This window comes from Natator depressus, chromosome 1 (assembly GCF_965152275.1).
Source record: "Natator depressus isolate rNatDep1 chromosome 1, rNatDep2.hap1, whole genome shotgun sequence".
Taxonomy (NCBI): Eukaryota; Metazoa; Chordata; order Testudines; family Cheloniidae; genus Natator; species Natator depressus.
Window position 1 is genome coordinate 216,048,494 of NC_134234.1, and position 18,798 is coordinate 216,067,291.

Consider the following 18,798-nt stretch of genomic DNA (forward strand, 5'->3'; position numbering starts at 1 on the left):
TTGTATGTGTATACGAATCCCGTGATGGGACAGAACCAAGAGAACTCTAGAACACTTGTTGTAAAAGTGGCAGCCATCTGCCACTATCTTCATTAAAATACCTTTGAAGTTTCACTTCTTCCACAAGGCCAACACATGCTAATTTGTGTCAATAAAACTCACATGCTTAAAGCTTGACTCCTCAGGAAGTCTATGCAAGTTTTTTCCATTGAAATCAAGGGGGGCCAGGATTTAGTTCCCAAACTCCTAGCTAGCACCATCCTCTAAGATTCCCAGTGTTGTCTATTGAGTTAGATGGCAAGCTTGTCAATGCAGAAACTGTCTTGTACAGAGCGCTGTCCCTCCCACCCCGGATCAGTTGGCACCTGTTAGAAAAATATGTGCTGATTGAGTCCTGGTTCGCTTGAGGGCTAGAAACTTTTATTTTTAAATTAAAGCTGAGATTGTATCACATAGATTCCAGGAGCCGAGGCTTTAAGACAAAGCCAGATATTGTGAGGCTCATGGTAAAATTGCAAGAGTTGGCAGCACTAGTTACCTTTGTGCAGATCCTCATTTTCTGGTTGGTAGCCCGTTTGGGCTAGCAGGATCTTATTTTTGATTGTAATGTTTTGTATTGATTTTATTCACACAATGCCAGCCAACTGGGGTGTTATAAATGTAAGCTAGGATCAAGAATCGGTAGTTTTCTAAGTCACATTATCATGCAGAATATCCAGCACTGTGTGATTTATGCCCAACATGCTGTAACTTAGAATAAATTGAAGACTTTTATTTTGAACTGCCACATCCCATATATTAAAATGATTATAGGGTGCTGACTAGGCAGCACAATTTAATAAAATGAACGAGTGAATATTAGTTGAGCCTTTTGTTCAGGGTACAGCTATGTTATTTAAAAAAAACTGCACAAGAAGATGAGGTGCTGTCAAGTGATGGATCACAACAGAGGATTTGGGAGCAGTTGTCAGTAGTGCTCTCAGCGGTTTCTCCTTCTTCTAATAATGTATCCCTACGTGATGAAATAACCAAAAGGAAAATCGAGATTGCATAAAATTCCTGTTGCTTCTTCCTTTTTGTACTTTCCAATCTGAGACACTGAACACTTATCCAGCCTGAAATGATAGACAACACAATTGACTATTGTTTGTTATGCTTAGTGTTAGTATTTTTTTTGGTGGGGAATAAAACATTTATTTATAGCATAGTAGCGCCTAAACGCACCAACAAAGATCATTGGCCCCCAGTACTAGGCACTGTACACACATAGTAAGGGTGTGTCTTCACTGTAGAATTAACCCAGGGGATCAGCACTTGGGTGTGAGTGGCCACACTGCAGAGCCAGACTTTAGTACGTCCACTGAACTGTGTCCACACTGGTGTGCCACTCACTTGTGTTTGTTGTTAGGACCCCTGGGGCACATCCCAGGGTTCTTTGTGGGGCAGTAGGCTGAGCCGCTCTGATTATTTCCCAGTGAATTGTGGGAGAACTTGTCTGTCCTTTTGGGTACACGGAGCGGGGGAATTGTGGGAAGGTACTGGAGGACTGTTGGCCCTCGAGTGGTTTAGCCTGAGACCTCACTGTAAAATGGGCGGTTATCAGCCCGCTTGTAAGCAGCAATCGGACTTTAGCCTATAGACCCAGAATGGGCCAGCTAGCCTGGGTGTAAAGCAGCACCAAACTCGGGTCAGAGGCTTTTCTGTGTGCATGAGAGCCAGATGAAGGGCAGTGCACCCAAGTAAGAGCCCGAGTTAACTTTGCAGTGAAGACAAGTCATCCAAGAGAGTCCTTGTCCCAAAATGCTTACAGACTAAGTAGACAAGGCAGACAAAAGGTGGAGCAAAGGAGGTATCATTATCCCTGTTTTACAGGCGAGGAAACAAGGCACAGAGGGATTAAGTGACTTGCATCAGGTCACAGTAAATGAGGAGTACACCCCGGATCTCATGAGTTCTAGTGCAGTTCAGTAGCCACAAGAACTTTCTCTCAAATCGCTCCTGCAGAACAGGAATTTTTTTTAATGGAGCTCAGAGGGTGCCCAAATGTTGCTCAGTCAAGATCCACATTGGTGATCGATCAGAAGCCTTGTGTCTGTACATCATACACATAAGGTGGAGTGAGGTGCAGCTGGGGGAATTCCCTGGCAACTCCAGTGAAGATCAAACACTACATTCAAGGCCTGTTTGTTCCCTGGGCAGCACCTCCATATTAAAGACCAGGGTAGTCCTGAGTGCAAGTAGTGTGCCAAGCAAAAAGCATGAGAGGAAATTGCCCCCTTCCACACTGTCCCACTCACCTACCAATATGAGCGTTGGAGTGGACTTTCTTTGTACCTTTCCTTTAAAGCATTAAAGAAGGGCAAAAGGCTCTGAGCACCATTTTTGGGTTTACCAGACCTCTAACAGTAATCCTTTCCAGATTGGTATTACATTGACCAGAGGAATACCTAGTTGTAGAAGATTACTGTGGCATTTGATAGGGTTTGGTAGCAAACTTTCCAGTTAAAGTTGCAAGCAGTTTATCATAACCCCTGCCTAACATTCTCTCATACTAATCCCCAGATTTTTTCTCATTTACTGCATTCAGTAAACTCTGACCTTTTGTTTAGGAAAAAAAATGTTTATCTTTTTCAGTTGTGAGATAAACAGATGTGCTGCTGCCCTGTTACCCCAGCCTTGCAAACTATTTCCAGTCAACAGTAGCTGTGGTGAAAGGTAGGACTCCATCCCTCTCCAACCCCATTCATTTCAATGAGCTGTATATGCTTGAAAGCTTTATTGGAACTATGTTGAATTCTTCATAGACAATTTTGTTCTCTTTTTCTTGAAAACAAGCAAGCAATAGAATTTACAAGCTATGTCAATGCTATGTTAAAGGGGACCTGCAAAGGGGAGGAAAATCATGTTTGTGTACATTTTTTCCTGGTTTATGATGTATAAAGAAGTCTTGAAAGCCTTTAGATTTTTTTTTCTCCCTGATTTTTTACGTTAGAAATTCATTTCTTTTCTACCTTGCAATAATCTTTTGATCAGTAGAGAACGGGTAGCGTACCAAAGAAGTTGAAATTTAGTTAAATTAGAAAGAGGGTTTTTTTTTAATTCAGGCTGTTTAAAAAGCTGTACACTCTGTTTTTAATACCTATGTAATGCAACCACTTTAAAACGTTGGGAGAAAATAAATTTTTGTTAAATTAAAGGGAGTCATGCAAGAAAGGCTTCCAGCAAAACAGGGAATATCAGACTTTATCTTCCTGCTATTTCGAAAGTATTAAGAAAGTAAAACATTAAAAAATCAAAACCCAAAAGACCAAGCTTGTCTTATTTACATCATAAAGAAGCAAAAACAGGCATAACACACTTTTAAAAAAAATTGCAGATAACCTGTAAGATTGTGTACTTTAACTTGCACAATTCCTGATTCATATTGTGTTGCTCTAGAACCGTAACTTCTCTACTTTCTATCTTTAAAATGAAAAACAAAACCAAAAAACCCTGTTCAGTCTTACTGCTGCATTGTTGGGTTTTTTTTTTTTTTTTTGCATTTAATAGATTAACAGGAACCTGCTGTAGTGTGTGAAGTAGCAGAAAGAATTAATTTCTGGAACCCCAAATATACAGATGCTAAAACACACTTCTTAGCCATTATTTTAGACCTACCTAGCTACCATTTTCCCACCAGGGGCTTCAAACTAGAATGATGAGGACACATGTGGCAGCAGCCTCTGCATTCCTGTGTTCCAACAGTATCCCATAAAGTGAGTATCCATCTGTAATTCAAAACGTTAAGAGGGATCCAGCTGAAGCAGTGGAAGGTCCCACTTCTGGCATTTGTGCAGCAGCTGCCTGGGCATTATGCCATACATCAGAGGCATTTTACAGTCCCTCTCCGTCCAGCCCAAAGCCTTGATTCCCTTCCCCCTTGCTATTTCAGATGCTTCAATAGAACGACCAAGCTGAGCTGTGTGAACTTTCCAGAGTGGGGATAGTGGTGTCATTTTGGAAACGTCCCAGCTTTATTTTTCTGAGTTCAGGGCCCCCAGGATGCCGGTGACCCTTTTTCTTCTCTCTGTCAGTCCAAAACCCTTGGTCACTGACTAGACATTAGACTTAAATGTTAATTTAAAAACCCTTTTCTAGCTCATCTTACTCAACCTCCTTTTACTTGAAGCTGTATTATCCGTAATCAGATTATATTCAGTCCCCTTCCAAATGAAAACCATAGAAAGATTGGTAGTCCTGATCTGTCTACATTACCAATAACTCCTCAAAGTAGTGGTGAAATCCAGGCCTTGGAATCAGTGCCTCCTTATCAAAGCTTTTTTCCACCAACAAATATCTTCTCTGAATTTGGGCTTAATTTAAATAACTTTTCACTTGGAGATGTTTTAAATGGTGGTTGGGAAGGTTTTATTAGCTGCTCCCTTAATTTTCTGAGAAGTTATAACCAGAAGCTTATATACCATCGGTCTGTCTTTTCAGAAAAATTTAAAGAAAAATAAAAATCTTGTTAGCAGAACCCTTAAGAACTTCTGTACCAGAGAGTAGCTGTTAGTGAGCATATCTGATGAGGATCTTGCCATCAGGGAAAGATTGTCTCTTATTTTCTAATAAAATTATCATATTGCCTGACTTGCGTGAATACTGTAAGGAAGACCAGGAGGATTTAGGATTTGATGTACAGTGCTACTTTTTGTATTAATGCACATTGATATGAGGCCACTGCTGAGAATTTTTTTTTGGTTATGTTTAAAGTGTGCTTCAGATATCGCCGCTATTTATCTGAGTTACTATACACTGAAGTGAAAAACTACTGTAGTAAAATGGACATGACAGTAATGGCGTTCAAGAATATCATAAATCTAAAAGATGGAAGAAACTTTCCGGGTCACCTAGTCCAGACCCCGGCATGAAATGGGATTTCATTTACAAAAGCTGTCTAACAGCCTCTGAAACTTCTCAGGTGATAGAGCATCATGGATGATTCCAATGCCTAAACTCCCAGTAGCCATGCTGCCTTAGATCTCTCCCCAGATGGATCATTTTTCTGTCTTAACTTTGAGGGGGAAAATCTAAGAGGGCTAGACAGTTCATGTGATCAATAATGGGCAATAATAGAGTTCCCGTACCTAAGTCACTTGTTTGCATCCAGTCCAGACTGGTAGTGTCTGAAAGATAGGGCCCTGTGATGGGTTTTTGGTGGTCTGAGAGAAATGGGTTTCAGTCCAAACCGTAGTGGACGGGGACTGCAATTCAAAAAACCACTCACGTGCTGCTTTTACACCCTTATTGGCGGTTTCGCAGAGATGGCCTGAGTGGGCCATGGAGACTGAGCTCTCTCTGTCTAATGTTCCCTCTAATTAGTTTCCTCTGTGCACAACAAATGACTGCCATGGCTCCAGGTTAAAATCGAAGGGCTGGTCTGCATGCAGTTTTTGTACCACTGTAACTATGTTGGTGTTATAGTTAAACTACTGTTATAGTTAGCGTTACAACCCCTAGTGCGGATACAGATCTATTGGTATTATGGGAAGATGCTGTACCACTCTGTTACACCAAAAAACAATATGAAAAATAACATTCTTAAGGTTGCCAAGGCAAGCGCTCAAAAGTTGGGAAATGCTAGAATTAAGGCTGCTTGTGCAACCTTTATTTAGCCTCCTTGTACAGATGCAGTAAAATACATTCTTTAATTAAGTGACCACATACTATTGTTTCCCCAGGACCTCCTCATTCAGTGCACAGGATGGACAGTGCTCACTTAGTGTGCGGCTGACTACGAATTTGTTTTTGCCCCACTGCTCAATGGATGGCCACAAGCCTTATTTACTGCACACTATCCAACCCCTGTTCTGAACACAGTATTAATTTCCTAACAGGCTTTTCTGTGGGGCTCATTAATATTTATGAAGCACTCAGATACTAATAGTAAAGAATTTATTTTGATAGCACCCGAGGAGATGAGTATGTATTGTCCCCATTTTAGAGATGGGAAGCTAAGGCACTGGAAAATTAAGGACAAAAGTATCTACTAATATAGGGTGCCTAATCTGGGATGCCCAGGACCTGATTTTTCAGAGTTCTGCACATTAGATAACACTTTATATGCTCAAAGCACAGATCCCATTGACTTCAGTTGCAGCTGTGGGTGCTCAGCATTTTTGCAAATCAGACCTCATGATCTCAGGTCAGGCACGCAGAAAATGAGGAATACACAATTAGTGACCACATGTGAAAAGTTTGGTTGAAGCCACTTGCTGAACATCACAGAGGAACTCTGTGGCAGAGACAGGATAGAATCCAGTTCTTCTGGGCAGCATTCAGCTGCTTTTACTATGAGATCATCCTTTCTGTTTCTGCAATCCCCTGCCTCATTCACTGAACATCTTCCAACTTCTGCAACAGATGAGGCAGGTGTCTGATAAACCAGAGTTTTTCAAACTGTGGGTCACGACCCAGTATTGGATCACGGCATGTAAGGCACTTGGTCACCTTGCTCTGGTCAGCACTGCCGACCGGGCCGTTAAAAGTCCCGTTGGCAGTGCTGCCCAGCTGAGGCAGGCTAGTGCCTACCTTTTCCAACACTGCACTATGCCCCGGAAGTGGCCATCAGCGGGTCCGGCTTCTAGGCAGGGGGTCAGGGGGCTCCGCTCGTTGCCCCTGCCCCGAGCACTGGCTTTGCACTCCCATTGGCCAATTTCCGGCCAATGGGAGCTGCAGGATAGGGAAAGTGCCTGTGGGCGAGAGTCGCGTGAAGCTGTTTGCACGCTTCCGCTTAGGAGCCAGACCTGTTTCTGGCTGCTTCCAGGGCATAGCGCGGTCCACGGTGCCAGGACAGGTGGGAAGCCTGTCTCTGCACTTCGGTTGCGCCGCTGACCAGGAGCTGCCACAAGTAAGTCCACGCCCCAACCCTGTGCCCCAATCCCCTGCCCCAGCCCTGAGGCCCCCCCCAACCTGGAACCCCTTACTGCACCCCAAACCCCTCATCCCCAGTCCCACCCCAGAGCCTGCACCCCCAGCCCAGAACCCTGACTCCCCTCCCACACCCCAATCCCCTGCCCCAGCCCAGAGCCCCCTCCCAAACCCTGAACCTCTCATTCCCGGCCTCACCCCCGCACCCCAACCCTCTACCCAGCCCTGAACCCCTCCCACATCCCAAACCTCTCATCCCCAGCTCCACTGGGTCGCGGGCATCAACAATTTTCTTCAACGGGGTCCCCAGAAAAAAAGTTTGAAAACCACTGTAAAAGTCAACAGCCTCCTTCACTACACAAACCTATTTCATCCCCATCCTGTACACTGAACAAAGCAGAGATCCTGTGGAAAAAACAGTATATGAACATGTAATTAAAGAATGTATCTTAATGCATACACATAAGGGGCCCCCATTAAGGTTGCACAGGCCGCCTTAATTTTGGTATTTCCAAAATGTTGAGTACTTGGTTTTGCGACCTTTATGTTCTTTTAGCATACTTTCTTTTTGGGTGTAATTTTCTAGGATTTTTAAAAAACAAACTGAAAAAAAATATCACTCCTCTGGCATCATATTGACACCCACGTGGTTCATCAGCATGGGAGCATTTAGATTCACCGCACAGATCTCTGCCTCTTGAGCTAACAGAGTAACTGATAGCAGTAGTGGGTTGTCGTCTTCTGTGAGAATCTGTGTGGACCAGCACTAGAGGGGGATGAGATACACTCTTTGACAGGGGATTTCACAGATATTTGCTGACAGCAGAGGAAAGTTGAGACTTAGAAATCTTGGGTTCCATTCCAGGCCCTGTGGGAGTGTGCACTTGTGGTTACACTCTTCTGTCCATTCCCCCTGAGCTTGCCACCTTCTGCCCCATCCCCTCCAACCTGTCTCTGTCTCAGTCCTGTCTCTTCCCCACCCCGGGCTCCTTGTTCCAAACCCACTTGTCTTACCTAGCCAGTCCCAGTCTCCGCTCTTTAGGCTTGTCATCGTCCAGCAAGTACTAGTGTCCACTCCCCATCCTAGCCCCTTTCACTTTCTCCCTCCCTCTCTGCATACCCCCCCACCCCCACTTTCACTGTGTATGTGTGTGAGAGAGAGGGTCCTTGAGGTCCTTCTCTGCTCCCCCATCTATCACCTCTGCAGTGGCGTTAACAAGAGCAGCTGGGACAAGGGCTGTGTGTGCAATCTGATGAATTTTAAGTCTGCAATAGCATCTGACAGACTAACACTACAAACCTAGGTCAACTTACAGTTACTGCGGTGGTGCATGTCCGCACTACCCTCCTTGGGTTGGTAGTGGGCGTCCTCACCAGGAGCTTTCCCCTGAACTAAAAGGGGCTTTGTGGGGAGCTGAGAGTCCAGTCTGGCTGACCCACAGCTCCCGGGCTCCTGGCAGGCTGCCCCCTCCTCCCCGCTCCCTGTTCCCCCACAGGGAGTAGGGGAAGCCTCCCAGGGCTTCTCCCCTACCTGTTTCCCGCTGAGAGTGAGGGGAAGACACCTGGGGCTTCTTGCCCCACCATTCCCTGCTGGAAGAGGAGGAAATCGCCTGGGGCTTCTCCCTAACCGTTCCCCCTGGGCATAGGGGGAAGCTACCCGCCTGGGGCTTCTCTCCTACCCGTTTCCTGTCAGGAGTGGGGGGAAGCTGCCCGCCCGGGATTTCTCGCCCCCCTGATCTGAGCTGAGTAAGCCGCCCAGGCTTCTTGCCCCTGGGGAGTGGGGTCCAGCTGCACCGGCTTCTCGCCTCTCTCACCCCGCCCGTTCCCTGCTGGGAGCTGGGTAGCCTTGTCGATTTCACGGCTCACCAAGTTGTGAAATTGACAAGGCTGCGGGGCTCCCAGCAGGGAGCAGGTGGAGGGGGCACTCAGCTCACAGCTGGGAGCAGGGTCTGAAGCTACGCCTGCTTCTCACCCCGGCTCCCAGCTGGGAGCAAGGTTCGAAGCCGCCTGGGTTTTGGCTCCCAGCCGGAAGTGGGGGAAAGCCCCGCAGGCTTCTCACCCCGGCTCCCAGCCAGGAGCAGGGTCCAGCTTCCCAGCACTCCAGGTGTATGGGGGGGGGGAGCTGGGTTCTAGACAGCCAATGTAAGGGGGACAGTGTCTATCCAGACACTGCGTCACCCTAACTCACTGACATAACTCCACCTTCACAAGAGGCATAAGGCTTATGTTGGTGTAGTAGGGCACTTACATCGATGGGAGGAAGGCTGTAGTGTAGACACTCTCATAATTAGATCGACATAAGCTGCCTTATGTCGACCTGACTGTTTAGTGTAGACCGGCCCTTAGTTGTCACAGTCCGTCTGTGAGGTAGGCAAGTGCTGTTATCACAGTTTTACAGATGGAGAAACTAATGCACTGCAAATGAGGTCAACATTTTCAAATTTGGCTGTACTCCATAAAGATAATTAAAAACAAGCTAGGGAGTGCTTCAGTGAAACACCTACCAAAAGAAACCTTAAAAGGAGGGAGACGCCCAGTGAAGGGTTTCTCCTTACTACCCATGTGTTGTGTTAACCACTGATGTACTCCACTCCCCCAAAAATAAGTCTCATGCACCTCTTCCATGTAAAAAACCAACATGTTACACACACTCCCATTATAAAACAAAACAGCACTTGGCTTCAACTCCTACTACAGCAAAAGGCTGGGATTTGCCCAAAGATTTTTTTTTCCCATATGCTCCTTCATCCTCTTTAAATATAAAATGCATCAGTAAAGTGTTAGGATTACCTTGTTAACTTGCCCCCAAACCCTCTGTCTGGCCCTGTACATAGTAGTGTGATCATGCATTGAAAAGTCAGTTGCATTTAGGGTAACACAAAAAATTGTTTCATAGGCCTTCTTGGCTCAGAGCTCCAACTACCCAAAAACACTGTGGAAAGTACAGATATAGGAATCTGCAGCCCTGTTACGCAGCCACCTTTGGGATGGCATTAATTTTACAAAGCCATGCTGTCATTTTAATTAATATTGATGTTGCACTAACCAACTGACAGTTTCCTGGGATTCCCTTATTAAGGATGGTACTAAGATTGCTTTTCTACAGCAAACACCTCTCCAGTTTCCTCTGCTGGCTTCTCGTGAACATTTGGCTGAATGTTATCTGTGCTGCTGGCTGAAAAGTAGTTTTTTGGTTTTATTTTTTAAAATCTAGGTGTTCTTTCACCAGGCCCTTTATCATTTTGAGGTGGGTCACCCAAATCAACAACTTATGTTCCATTCTGCTCTTTATCTTCTTCCCAGAGGCTGTGATATAGCTACTGTGTATTTTTGCCAGAATAATTTCTTGATCCCTCTTATTCATCAGTTGCCTTGATTTTCTTCCTAAATGCATTGAACAAACCTATAATTGTGACATATTTGCCTAATTCTGTGTATTTCTGTGTTCTGCTGTTGTTCACCTAGACCCATTCACCAGTGCTTATGCTGTAAAGAACCCATGTCTGCCGAAAGACAAAAATCCCTATGTAAATCACACACTATGGAAGCTCAGATTAGCACCCCACAGGCCTCTAACTCTTGAACTATAGAGGAACTCTGTCAGTCAGCAATAATAACAGATCCCTTATCCTCTCTGTGGGTTCAGGCAGTAACAGAACAATGTCGTTCGCTCATATACATATAAATACAGAGACCCAACATTACAACATATAATGGTAGAGGATTTAGAATTTAGGTTGCAATTTAACCTGGATTTCCCTGGCTCGTCTGTGATTTGACTCTAATTTAACAGTGCATTAATTTAGTATTTCATGGTATTTTTTTTGTAGTAACATTTTGGGGAAGATTTTCAAAAGGACCCATCTCCTATTTAGTCTTTTAAATGAAATGGCCAGATATTCCAAAATTCTTAGTACCCAGCAGCTCCTTTTGAGAACATGGAGTCATTTGAGCACAGGGTAGGTGAATTCTGATCACTGCATTTAGGTGCCTAAAGGGAGCAGTTGGATACTGAGCTCTTTTGAAAATCTGACCCTTTAAGGGAGACCTTTCTCAAATGCAGATTGGGGGTGTCTGCCATGGCTTTTCTGATCCTTCTCTATAACGTGAATGGTTCTTTGACGATTTATATATGCTGAGCCTTCCTGTCTAAGGCTACAAACCACTTTCCAGCCTCCCTTATAAAACTGCGGTGTCTGTCTGACCATCTCCTTTCTTCTTTTAGAGCTAAGTGCTCTCTTGTTCTCACTCTGGATTCCCTTTGGTATCTAAGGATGGAGTGTCCTGTGCTCTCTAATATGCTTGGGCTTATGCTTTCTATTTGAGCCAAATTCCCTGTCATGTGATAGTTGCATTCTGCATTCTTACATTGGTAACAGATGCTTTCTGCATAACCCGCATCTCCCCCTCCTTCCCCCCCGACACACCCTTCAGAGTCTAAAGCCTCCAGTAAAACACAGTCTTACTTGCCATAGATGGAGTAGCGGAAGGATCATCAAATGTTGGAAGCTCTGGAGAGTGACTGTGGAGATGGTAAGAGTTTCCTAAGTTCTTGGAAGATAGAGGATCAGAGGATCTGTTGGTTGTGAAATGTAACTTCAACAAATTCTTGGTTTTTAGTTAAGCGAAAAGAGAAGGTTTTTTGTTGTTGTTGGTAAAATGGAGAAAGAGAGAGGGAAGAAAAATACACAAAGGCCTTTCAATGAGACATAAAAATTTGACAGGTTTCAGAGTAACAGCCGTGTTAGTCTGTATTTGCAAAAAGAAAAGGAGTACTTGTGGCACCTTAGAGACTAACCAATTTATTTGAGCATAAGCTTTCGAAAGCTTATGCTCAAATAAATTTGTTAGTCTCTAAGGTGCCACAAGTACTCCTTTTCTTTTTATAAAAATTTGAATCGATACATGCATGTCCATCTCTTCTTAGTTCTCTTTTGTGACCTTGCTAGGAAATAATTTAATATGTGCTTCTTTAGGCGTAACCAGAATTTCTGATATTCACTCAGGTTAGTGAGGATTCCCTTAGCTCCTCTTTCCCGCCCTTGTACTTGCTTCTCAGGAATACAAGGACATATTCTCTAGAATGGCAAAGCAGCACAACCAGAGTTTTGCTCAAAACTAATCATGTGTTCAGCTGTGTGTGTGTGTCTGTCTTCAGTAGCTGATCATTAGACTTTTTCCAGAAAAAAAAGAATTTTTGGATTTTTACACAGTAATTTACAATTATTTTGAGTCCCAGAATCCTAGAAGACAAGGATCAGTAAGGAAGGATGGTCCTATGCTAAGGCACTGGACTGGGATCTAAGAGATATGGATTCATTTCCTGCCTCTGCCATAGGCAAGTCACTGCATCTCTCTGGACATCTGTTTCTCATCTCTAAAATGGAGATACCAGTAAAACTTTTCTTCTCCTGGCCTTTGTCTATCTTGTCTAGTTAGACTGTAAACTCAACGCAGGGAAACATCTGTATGCGTACATAGACAGGAAGCAAAGTCCAGTGGTTTGGGTTGAGTGTTAGCCTGGTACTCCAAAGGCCTGCGTTCAACTGTCTGCTCCACCACAGAATTCCTGTGTGACCTTGGATAAGTCTCTGAGGGTTTATCTATGCCTGAATTTGTTATGGGTTAAATGGAGTTGCTTTACATTAAAGGGCCTTGCTTTATATCATGCATAATGTTTTTTTGTTATGAATCGTTATGTTATGTTTTTTTTTGTTATGAATTTTAACGCATGTTGTTAAACCCATTTTGGAAGTGGGTTCATGGAGAGATGAGATGAGTTTACTTGCAACGCCTTAGTAGCTGAGGATGAAGCCCCATCCTGAAACAACTGTTGCACATCCGCCAAGCCCAGTATTGCATGCTGCTTTGTCAGCTACCTGGGTCATCCTGGGTGCTCTATACTGTCCCAGGGTCATCCTGACTGGACGTTACCTCCCTTTTTAAATGCTGCTATGCAGTCAGGTGCTGTCCTTTGCAACTCTAGCTTGTGGGAAGTTCATAAACCTGTGTGATATTACTGATCAGCCATGCCTTGTACTTCAGCATGGTCTCATGCTGAGGTTCCTGACTTCATTGCTCTGTGGAGAGAGGAGTGTGCACAGGCCCATCTGAATTCTAGTCACTGCTGTGCACAAACATACAAGCAGCTATTTGAACAAATGAATGAGAGGAAGTTCCACCAGGGCTCAAACCAGTACCAGATGAAGGGAACGGAGTTCCGGCTTGGTTGCAAAAGTCTGAAGGACAATAATAGGACCTCTTGGAGAGCTCACAGGGTTTGTAACTACTGTGAAGCTCTCGACCATGTATTTTGGAGCGATCCTGCCACTAAACCATTCTATTTTGTGGATTCCACCAACTAAACCCCCAGGATGCAAACCAGGAGACGACTGATTCCAAAATCCAGGATCTTGTTGACCTGGTGAACCAATAGGCAAACACAGTCCTGGGGCCCCCTGAATCACAGGTGGAGGAACCACGTGGATCACACTGCAGACCCAAACGGTGGAGGGGACCACTTCTGGTAAGTACTGTGCTATATAATACAGCTGTATTGGGGGATTAAAACAACTTTCTTCTGGGTACTGTCAGGGTGCTACTATGCTGGTCTCTCCGCTACCTGGGCTTTTATCCTCTCCCCACGTGTTGCTCAAATGGCAGCCACTCCAGAGAGTGTACAAACTCTCCATCCACTCCCTCCCCCCCCCCAGATATGCAAACACACAACCACTGCTTAAGCTTGCTGTGTCATCCCCCACCCCCTGTACCGTGGTGTGTGTTTGTTCTCTTTCCCACCTGGGCATCACCTCTATTGACTCCCCTCACCCCAGCCAGGATGGTGGCACTGGGTTGGTTAACAAGGAGATGGTTTGAAGGAAAGGCACTTTTATTGTAGTGGCAGAGAATAACGTTCAACAAAGTAAGGACAGCCTATGGAAGTGCACATGGAATTACTAGCCTCAGTCTGCTGGCCACCTCACCCGCCTACTCCCATCCCAAGGTCAGTCTGCAGAGGTACATGCTGTCTCTGCTGCATCCTTTACATAGTCCCTGCCACCCCAACACCCACAGCCCGCTTGGCATTTATTACTCCCCCAAGTTACCACAACAACCACCAGGGGCCTGCCCCCCTCCCACCACAGGCCCAGGGATCCTACAAAAACGGGGAAGATTGTGGAAATGTCTTACCATCTCCAAGCTTACCGAAGATAGAGAAGAGCCTCTGGGAATGGAATTCCAAAACTGTGGTAAAAGCAACATTTTCTCACAGTTGGCAAGGACACTAAAATTTGGACAACAATTTGTTGTCTTTTTTCTCTCTTCATAGCAGCTGATGCCTTGTGGCGACCAAGGACAAGTAGTGCTAACGTTGAGTGAATGTCTGTTCAGTCAATGTAGGAGGAAAAGGATCTCAAGCAATGACATGTTCAAAGAACTCTTTTTCACATCCCAAGAGATGGATGAAAAGATGGATGAACAGAGGGAAGGGTTCCTGAAGCATTGCAAAGAAGAGAGAGAACAGGACAGGGAAAGGGGTAGGTCTTCACAGATGCAGCTTCTGGAGATGATGGAGAGGTAAACAACCCTCCTGGAGAACATGGTAACTCTGGTCAGGGACTGTGCCAAGCCTATGCATCTGTGGCAGATACAGTGTGTTCCAGAGCACGGAGGTAACAATGCCCAGAAACAGGGCCTTTTCTAGGCATTCTATGCTACAGGACAAAAAATTGTGGATAATGGGTGATCCCCTTAGCTCCCTCACCCACATGGGAGATGCCCTTCTGTCAACATCCCATGCCCCAAGATGCAGAGAACATTTTTGAGCTCCTTACATACAGTAATTTGTGACTTTTAAAGCACAAACTTTTCTGCACAGTTCACTTTGTTTTTATGTTTTTAATTAGCTTTATCGTTGCACATTGTTATGCATATACAATAATGTTTTTACTGTTTCCTATGTTTAAATTGGTGCATTCACTGTTGTTTATTAAAAATTAATGCAAAGCCATTTTCAATTAATGGTTCTGTATCTTGAACAATTCATTAAAATGCCGTTGCTGTCATAAAACCCACATGTGCACTAAAATATAATCCTCACATACACTGTACTAAAATCTCCACATGAAGCATGATAAAAGCTTTGCAACATTGCACATACACATTAATACACGTGCAGTAGTCCTGAATAAAATCTTATGCAAAAGTCTATACGTTGTTCACAAGTGGCCCCGCTCCTGAGAGAATGAGCACAATGCATCCCTGACTCTGTATCCGTAAGTAGTTGTAGCATTACAGAGAGCCCTCTCTCTAGCTATTCAAAGTGTTCAGCAAGTCTGCCAGCCTCCTCCTCCGATCCATCCACAAGGCTCTCCCCCCTGCTCTGACGAAGGTTGTGCAAAACACAGCAAGCAGCTGTCGTAAGAGTCATGTATTTCTCATCAGCTTCCAGCCTCAAAATTAGGCTCCTCCATCCACCTTTCATTCTTTCAAATTCTTTTCTTTTCATTCTTTCCACTGTCGTCCGGCAGTATATTCAGTCAGGGTATAGCCAAATGGGTCCTTTCCCCATCCCAGTGTCCAGTAAAAAGCTGCATAGCAGAGAGTAAAGTGCGTGTCCCAGAGTGACTGGAGGAATGGCAACTCCATCAATATCCGTAGAAAACATGGGAGCAAATATTTCATTCCTCAGTGGAGAAAACAGTCCAGAGTTTCTAAAGACTGTGGTGTCACAGACATTTCCAGACAACTTCACATTAATATTGATGAATCTTCCATGGTGATGGACCAGGCCTCACAGCACCGTGGAGAAATACCCTTTTCTGTCGGTGAAGTCTGAGGCTTTGGGGCAGGAGCAGAGAATAGGCACGTGGCCGCAATACAATTTTTGGTAATCCGAATCATGCAAATCCATCAGGAACCTCCTATGCATTGCCCAGCCCTGCTGGTTAATCTACCAACAGCACACGGATTGACTACTGACCAGCAGCAGTTGGGGGTGGCAAGCTTCTGGATAGCCACAGGTGTGCTCTTCTTAGTGCTTCAGGGAGCTCTCAAGTGGGCGTTCTGTTGCTGCAGCTCTAGAGCGAGTTCTGTAACGATTCCTAGGAAAGCAGCTGTTGACATACTGAAGTTCTGCCGTCTGTGCCGGTCATCCCAGGTCTGCAGCACTATCCTATTCCACCAGTCAGTGCTAGTTGGCTAAGCCCCAAAGTGGCACTCCATCTATTGAAGCCACTCCAGGAGAAGATACAGCAGAAGTGTCGGTGTCAGCCTCCTCCAGCTCTGGTTCCCGTATGACGCAGGCTCTGAAGTTATTGCATTGAATTTAGACCTGCTTGCAGTAACCTGTTTATATTCACCTCCGTAAGAGTGGCAGCACTCGCAGGCATTTCCTCCATGCTGGCTGAGAGTGCTTTGAGAATGGCTCTGTCTCGCAAAAGCCATATAGATGATGGGGTGAAACAAGAGGAATCATGGGCATTATGTAGTTTGACCTAATGCTCCATAATTCCTTTGCCGTCCAATAGGTATTCCACAGTGTAAAAAATCCCAGAATGCGTACAGCATAGTGCGGAGCTATGCACCATGGGACGTCTGACCAGAATTCTTAGTGCCTATTTCAGGGTGTCACTGTGGCCTCAAAGATATGAGGAGACAATAGCATAATTGTACACACTGCTCATGCAACCGTTGTGGGTCACTTAATGGGGATACACAAAACTCACAACAAGTTTCAATGCAGACGTGCATTTTTAGTTGCTTTGTCCCTCAACTTCTGTTCTATAAAATAGGGATAATAGCACTTATATACCTCACAGGGGAATACTGAGGAGAAATACATTTAAGATTGTGAAGTGATCAGATACTACAGTAGTGGGGGGCCAGATAGGTGCCTAAAATATGTTGATATGCTCAGAATCTAGCACAATGAGGCACTGGTCTCAGTTGTGATCCTACGTGTTCCTGTAATACAAATAATAATGACCCCTAATCTTTCCCCTCCGTCCCACCCAGGGGCTACTGTAGAATTACTTGTTAAAATATACATTTTAGAGCTTTATCCATTGTAGCTTTAAATGTCTCAAGGAATGCAGATATCCTCCACTCCTATTTCACAATCTACTAGATCTCTCTGTTTCTGGGTATTGAGTTTACTTTTCCCTCATGAGTTTCCTCCCATTTCTTAGCTGTGTACCCCCTAGCCAGTTGACTCTAGACATTTATATTGTGCCCACCGCCATGGTTTCTAAGCAGCTACAACCCGCCAGAACAGCTTTTCCTTGTCTGGGTTTACTTTTTTGTTGAAAAATCCCCACAATCTTTATGATGTAAATGTTCTTTCTTTGCAAGAATCTATTATCTGTTTTCTCCCCGTCTTTTAGAATAATTGAAAATCAAACCAGCATTTTTGAAGGCTGAAAATGGCATATTTGGTTTGACTTGGTCTCCAAGACACGAGGCAAGTTTTTTTTATTGTGAAACTCCACATTTTGGTAACTCTGAGTAGGATGAGTAATAAACAAATGTGGGACTTAACTGAAGAATAAATATTGCTGCAAGACATCTCATGAGAAACAAATCACTGGGAAAAATATCTCTGGGGCTTTTAATTTCTTTATGCCTAGTGTTCCTGCTGGAGCAGGCAGTAAAATACTGTAAATCCATCACTGTATGTACACTTATACTATACCCTGAATGTGGTGAGAATGTACAAGTGTGTGGGGACACATTCTAAATTTTAAAGTAATCCAGAGTAAATAGCACTGGATCAGGGTTATTTTCTTTAACTTCTGAAATGTTCGTGGCAGACTTTGCTGACTTGTGGGTTGAATTTTTTCTCCCCTCCTAGAATAAATTGTGTAGGGAGAGTACCTGCTTATGTTTTCTTAGCTGCAGTTTTGGCTTCCAGTTTAAGGGAAAAGATTCTGGGCTCTGAATGGGATGTTTAAGGTCAAAATCATTTAAAAAGAAATTGGTACCTGTGTGTAAATGAGTGGTGTCCCCACCCGACTCCTCACACAGCACACACAAAGGATATTGTTCAAATCCTTTTCTTGGGGTTTTCCTTGATTATAAATTAAAATAAGCAAATCCTAAGACAGAACTCTAGTTGCAAATATGAGTCCCTAAACTTCCTCCTGTGCAGTCTAATTTGGGTTTTCCCAGAAGAGTCTCCTGTCCCTCCCTCCAGTTCCTTTTTGCCTCAGAAGCCTTGCTGTTGATAACACCTGCAGCCCTTTCTACATTAGGGCTTCTAATATCGCTAGTACCAGTGTTATCACCAATGGGAGTTTTTTGCAAACTTTCTCTAGCGTAGCAAAGGCTAGAGAGGTTCTGGATGTTATTCTTGAGTGGATCTAATGAGACTCCCGTAATCATGCTGCTGCCACAGTGAGCTGGCAGAATAGCTCTGCATCTCTATAAAGGGTTATGTAGCCTGACATCCAGTAACACAGCTACTAAACACTTACAAGCATTAAAACATATTTTAAAAAATCAAAATCACTGTTCACCAATTTTGTGCTGCCCATTTATACTTTGCACTGCACTGCTGTGAAATGCTTGGACAGTGGAACAAATCAGCAGGGTTTTTTTTTCATTCTAACACATTAAACGTGGTGCTGTTTTGTTTGCGTTTCCAACAGTGAGGGCTGTAAACAAGTAGCTTCCTCCCGGTTACCCCCTTGTGGCCTTGGGGCAGCCCGGCAAGTGGCCCCTTGCCTTAGTTTCTCTCTTGCGTCCCCAAGAACTCCATATGAGTTTATCTTCTAGTCCAGTGTCTCTCAGCCCTTTTGATATCAGGGATCGGCTTGCTGCCTTCCTAAACTGTGTCAGGGAGATCTCAGGGACCAGCAAGGAGGCTGTCACGGACGGGTGCTGGTCCAT

General features: G+C 44.4%; 1 long non-coding RNA gene across 2 annotated transcripts in view; it reads left to right on the forward strand.

Moving 5' to 3' along the window:
* The window catches only part of LOC141975315 (uncharacterized), a 139,813-nt gene that overhangs the window by 76,994 nt on the left and 44,021 nt on the right, over positions 1–18,798 (forward strand). Inside the window, exon 3 of one of the 2 annotated variants that reach the window (XR_012635893.1) lies at positions 2,635–2,715. This is a non-coding gene — a long non-coding RNA (uncharacterized LOC141975315). Of the gene's footprint in view, positions 1–2,634; positions 2,716–3,725; positions 3,756–18,798 lie in introns of those variants that run through there. The other variant, XR_012635894.1, reaches the window with a different exon arrangement.